Source organism: Nycticebus coucang, chromosome 4 (assembly GCF_027406575.1).
Source record: "Nycticebus coucang isolate mNycCou1 chromosome 4, mNycCou1.pri, whole genome shotgun sequence".
NCBI lineage: Eukaryota > Metazoa > Chordata > Mammalia > Primates > Lorisidae > Nycticebus > Nycticebus coucang.
In genome coordinates this window covers 128,167,906-128,174,476 of record NC_069783.1, presented here as the reverse complement: position 1 = coordinate 128,174,476, position 6,571 = coordinate 128,167,906, and the positions used below count along the sequence as shown (strand labels likewise).

At 32.8% G+C, this 6,571-nt stretch overlaps 1 non-coding gene across 1 annotated transcript; it reads left to right on the top strand.

The window, feature by feature from the left end:
• Window positions 1-2,615: 2,615 nt before the first annotated feature.
• LOC128585051 (U6 spliceosomal RNA) lies at window positions 2,616-2,722 on the top strand. Its single transcript, XR_008379801.1, has one exon. It is a non-coding gene; the product is annotated as a U6 spliceosomal RNA (small nuclear RNA).
• The last annotated feature ends 3,849 nt before the right edge of the window (window positions 2,723-6,571 follow it).

The window sequence follows — 6,571 nt, the reverse complement described above, 5'->3', positions numbered from 1 at the left end:
AAGGTTGTATTAGTTTGCAGTCCCACCAGCAGTGTAAAAGTGTTCCCCTCTCCACGTCCACACCAGCATCTGCAATTTCGAGATTTTGTGATGTGAACCATTCTCACTGGGGTTAGATGATATCTCAGGGTGGTTTTGATTTGCATTTCTCTAATAATTAGGGATGCTGAGCATTTTATCATGTGTTTGTTAGCCATTCATCTGTCTTCTTTAGAGAAGGTTCTAGTCATGTGTCTTGCCCATTGATATATGGGATTATTGGCTTTTTTCTTGTGGATTAATTTGAGTTCTCTGTAGATCCTAGTTATCAAGCTTTGGTCTGATTCAAAATATGCAAATATCCTTTCCCGTTGTGTAGGTTGTCTATTTGCTTTGGTTGTTGTCTCCTTAGCTGTACAGAAGTTTTTCAGTCTAATTAAGTCCCATTTGTTTATTTTTGTTGCTGTTGCAATTGCCATGGCAGTCTTCTTCATGAAGTCTTTCCCCAGGCTGATATCTTCCAGTGTTTTTCTTATGCTTTCTTGGAGGATTTTTATTGTTTCATGCCTTATATTTAGGTCTTTTATCCATCTTGCATCAATTTTTGAGAGTGGAGAAAGGTGCAGTTTCAGTCTTTTTTTTTTTTTTTTCCTTTTTTTTTTTTATTGTTGGGGATTCATTGAGGGTACAATAAGCCAGGTTACACTGATTGCAATTGTTAGGTAAAGTCCCTCTTGCAATCATGTCTTGCCCCCATAAAGTGTGACACACACCAAGGCCCCACCCCCCTCCCTCCGTCCCTCACATGTGGATATTCAGCTCTCCCAGCACCATTTATTGAATAGGGAATCTTTCCCCCAATGTATGTTCCTGTTTGGTTTATCAAGGATTAGGTGGCTGTAAGATGTTAGTTTCATTTCCTGGTTTTCTATTCAATTCCAAATGTCTATGTCTCTAGTTTGGTGCCAGTACCATGCTGTTTTGACCACTATAGCTTTGTAGTACAGCCTAAATTCTGGTATGCTGATGATTCCCAGCTTTGTTTTTCTTAGTAAGAACTGCCTTAGCTATAAGGCTTTTTTTCTGGTTCCATACAAAACGAAGAATTATTTTTTCTAAGTCTTGAAAGTATGATGTTGGTATTTTAATAGGGATGGCATTGAATCGGTAGATTGCTTTGGGCAGTATAGACATTTTAACAATGTTCATTCTTCCCAGCCATGAGCATGGTATGTTCTTATATTTGTTAATATCCTCTGCTATTTCTTTTCTTAGGGTTTCATAATTTTCTTTATATTGCTTTTTTTTTTTCTTTCTTTCTTTCTTTTTTTTTTTTTTTGGTCTCAAAATTCTTTTCTTTTTTTTCTTTTTTTTTATTATTGAAACATAGCTGTGTACATTAATGTGATCATGGGGCACCATACACTGGTTTTATAGACCGTTTGACACATTTTCATGGTGTCATAGTGGTTAGTGGTTAACATAGCCTTCTTGGCATTTTCTTAGTTATTGTGTTAAGACATTTACATTCTACATTTACTAAGTTTCACTTATTCCCTTGTAAGATGCACCACAGGTGTAATGCCACCAATCACCCTCTGCTTTTTAATTATGTTTCTTTATTCAGCTTCGGCCATGTTTTAAAATCTTTCTCTTCTGAAATGTGATTTATTTTTGATTTTCCAAAAATATTGGTGTGTGTTATTGCTTTGGAGGTATTTTTGTCCATAGTTAACTTTCCTTCCATTTAGGACAAATAACATTCTATTTTAATGGTGACTTAAAACCGAAAGACATTTTTAAAAAACTGCTGCATATTACTTAATGTGTATAAAGTGAATAAGTGGCCTCACTGGGCTGATAGATGATTTCACAAAGAAACAATTAATATAGTTTCAATTAATATTTGGTGGAAGATGCAATTCTCTGTTAAGTATACCTTGATTAACATCACTTTATATACTTGCAGCATCTTGACATGACATTTATTCCGCTTTCCTTTAAATATATCAATCAGATCCTTTCTGCTCTAACTTTTTATTTATAACACAAATTAAACTAAAATACCTCAACTATGGCTTGCATTTAAAAGAAGTAATCCAGGATATCAAATGTAAACAATAAATAAAAAGGAAATAATGCATAGTAGATATTCAGGGTCATCAATATATATATCACTTAAACGTTTTTAAGAATTCTTTTCAAAAATTTCACAAATATCACATTTCCTAATTACGTTCTCTTTCTTCAGAATATAAGTATTAACTTGATATTATCACTTTTTCCATTAAATTACATTTATTTTGCTTGATTATGTTTTGTGATAGTAGTTTCTCACTTTGTTTCATTGAGAATATGAATTACTTTGGAGGCATTATAAACTAAGTAGAGTTTGACAGGTGAATCTGCAAAGGTGGTTATCAAATCTGATTTTCTTTTTGGGAAAAATGCATTATAAATTTGAAATAATTGATTTGTAAACATTGAGAATAAAATACTTTTTGCGAGCAGAAATCATTAATATTTTCTCTGCCTTACTAAAATGATAATTTTATAATATTTAGATATATACTGTACATATTAATCTTTCTGTGATCTTTACTTATACATCAAGAATAACACAAGAATGTATGTGAGTGCTCGCTTCGGCAGCACATATACTAAAATTGGAACGATACAGAGAAGATTAGCATGGCCCCTGCGCAAGGATGACACGCAAATTCGTGAAGCGTTCCATATTTTTAAAAATGGATTAACATGCAAAAAAAAAAAAAAAAGAAAGAAAAAGAATGTATGTGAATTTATTTCATCATTGTTAAGTGTTTTAGTCTCTGTGAAAACAGCTATTGCATAATTATGAGATATGTGAATAGAAAGTAAGTTTATTTATTCATAATTCTCCTATAGAAATTTAAGACACCAACACTTTCAACAAATACAAAACAAGTTGTCATAAATTAATAAATAATTACTTTGTATTTGTAGATGCTTATAATATTGTTTAATTAAATCTTCAATGAAATAGTATATGTATTCCTTCTTCAACATAGATAGAAAAGTGCTTAAAAATGAAAATACAAATGGTTTGTCTAACTATACAATAGTAATATGAAACAATCTTAAAATTTTAAGGTTAAGTTATTTTTGTAGCCAGACACGGTGGCTCACGGCTGTAATCGCAGCACCTTTGGAGGCCGAGGCAGGTAGCTTGCTTGAGACCAGCCTGAGCAAGAGCAAGACCCTGTCTCTACTAAAAATAGAAAAACTAGCAGGGCCTGTTGCAGCGCCCTCAGCTACTTGGGAGGCAAGAAGATCACTCAAGCCCAAGAGTTCAAGGTTGCTGTGAGGTATGATGCCACAGAGCCCCACCCAGGGTGATTCAGACTCCGTCTCTAAATAAATAAATAAATAAATAAAGTCATTTACCAATTTATGGTTTTGATAATGTAGTATAAATATGTGAAATTTTACTATTGGAGGAAATGGGATAAGTTCGATGGTATTTACCTAGTATCTCCTTATACTATTTTTGCCATTTTCTGTAAGTCTAATGTTATTTCAAAATATTTTTTAGTGTTATTTATAAGACTATTGTGTTTTCTCTCCAATTCTATTGTAAATCAGTTGTTGTGAAATGAGTCTTTATATTTAAACTTACAAACAAAAATTCATGATTTGGAGAGTATTCTAAAATGAGGGGCCCATATTTCAGTAAAAGAGAAAGAAATGATCAGTTGATAGGTACGCTTTTTAGCATGGACTTATTTCCCTGTATTGTCTCCCCCAATTTCCAAAGCTGTTTATGCAGATATCCTTTTTTGACCGACCTGATGATTTGTTAAGAGTGTTATGCTAGGTGTGAGGGCAGGAATGCCATTTTCATTCACCCTATTTTTCCTAGCCATGCTGCAAATCATTCTTCTCTCTCCCATGCAGTGGAGGTTGCATGCTGTGTAAGTGATGGGGAAAGGCCCTGCGGGGTGAATCACACCACACGTGCTATCTCGAGATGCCTTGGTACTCTGCTAAGAGAACTCACCTGCAGGTAGGAAGTGATGCATTTGCTGCTTTATCTCAAATCCTACTAACACTCTTTGAATCCTTTTTTCACATTTTGGGGAACAGACATACTGTTAACAGACATACTGTTAACATTTTATTCACCCATTCAACAGTCACATGGGTGAATAAAACTGAATATAAAATTGATTTGTAGAATGTAAGGCACCCTATTGATCATGGCAGCATTAATCATGTGTGACTTCCACAGGCCTCCTGGCAAGGGATTTAATTTCTTACTGCCATTGTTTCTAACTGATGCTCAGAGTCAAATCACCACATTTAATAAGAAATGTTAAAGTAAGTGTTTGAAAATATGAAAAGTAAAAACAATAGAAATGCAAACTCACTTTAAATTGGTGAGGTTTTAATCTGAAACAAAAGACATATCCTGTTTATTTCATAGTTTTTGTTTCTATTTGGTGCCCATTACATAAGACATAATTGTATTTCCATACAAAAGCATTTACTTGTTAGTTATCCTAATAATCTCATAAATATATCACATTTAAAGTGAATGCCATCTTCTGAAGTCTGTTGCTCATTACAATATTGTATTAATAAAAATAGATAAATGTTTAATACTTTGCCTGAAGATATTGACTCTGCGTATACTCTTGTCAGGAATTCTAATGAATGATAATTTTATTGAATTCCCAGCAGCCATGAAGATACACTTACACAGAGATGATGCTAATTTACAGTAAGTGTGTTAGCACGTTGGGATCCTTATCCCTAAAATGTGTAGAACTGACCAGGAAGAAGATTCTGACGTAAAATGTTAGCTATTAAACTCTCTATATTTGAAATTTTGAAATTCTGAAATTTTCTCCTTCTCTTTCCATCTCTTTATCTGTTCTCTCACCTTTATTTCTTTTCTTTCTTAGATATCATGAATAACTGAGATTTATGCTTTAAATTTAACAATATTAAAGCTTTTTTTTTTTTTTGAATATAGCAAATTCACCTGCCCTATGGGCCTTAGGGAATATGGTCTCAAAAACTATGCAAATCATCTAGAAAGAGAAGAATCAATTAAAAAACTTATAGATACTCTCTTCAGAGTTGTAACTGGTTGTATTAGTACTTACTGATATACCCAGGAAACAGAAAACTGTCAAAATTTTCTTCTTTAAGATAGTAAATGAATAAAGTCTGACTATCTTCGTAACAAGCTTATGAAAATCATTATTTGCAGAAAATCCAGTGTGTACTCAACATCATGATCATAGAATTATGTGTGTGTGTCTGTGTGTATGCGTGTGGATTTCTATTTTACAGGCATTGCCTTGGGGACCAAGACCCAGTTGTTATTTATGAGTATTGACTGAATGTTTTCTCTTAATCCAGTATCTAATGAAATATTAGTATAATGTCTCTGCATGGTAATTGTGTTTCAACAGTTTAAAGCCTAATTATCATATTGGAGTTGTTCACTGAATAAACACCTGCTTTTAATTGCTAATTTTAACTAAAATTATTCATAGATATCAGTGTAAATATCATTAATGCAAGATACATATTAGATTATACTATATCCTATCTTTTATGTACTTCAGTTTTGATCATAAGAGCTAATAAGTTAGTATTTACCATTTTTAGGCACTATCTGAGCATCATCTATATGCTGTTTGTCTTAGAAACCTCCTGAAGTTGATACTAGTATGCTTTCATAGAGATGGAGATTTATAACTAAGTGATCTGCCCAAGATTATTTAGATAGTAAATTACAGATTGAGCTTTCCTGTAGACAGGGTCTCCAGGATCCATGTGTTTAATAACAAAATATACTTCTAAAAAACTAAACGATAATATTAATACCCTTTACCCAACATTTACTGAAAAATAACTATACAGAAGAATAATTGCTCAGAATCATGTGCAAAATTTTCTCATGTCATTCTCACTACAAATTGATGAAGTAAGTTCAGTTATTAAATTAATTGTACAATTAGACAAGTTGAGGATAAGGAGATTTTGCAATTATGTGAACTCTCTCCTTAAGTACAGTTTTTCTCTACTGTTATGATACTTAACCACTGTGTTAAGTATAATAAGTATAATACTTTCACATAATCATAAATTAAGTCATTAATTCAGTCAGTTCATGTTGAACATTAAAGATAAACATTGAAAATAAAATAATGAATAAAGAACACTCCCTGATTCAAATGCTTATCTGTCTTCTCAGTCATTGTCTTTTTTACAATTAGTTCTATATAGAAATGATACACTATGGATGAACAAAGAAAGGAGTAATTTCTTTTACTAATGAGATCATGAATTTCTTCTGCAAGAGAAGAGAGCTGAACTGGATTTCTAGATGTGAATATGGCTGAGAGGATGATTAGGTGTTAATTGCCAGTGCAAGCAATGAGCGATGTAAGCATGGACCAGAGGATGACAGTATACAAAGTATTTAGGTAATGAAAATGCGGTTTCGTGAGGTTATAGACTACAGTTGGAAATGTGTTCATGGAAATAAGGCTGGAAAGGCAGACAGGAACCAATGTACACAACCTTTCAGCTATAA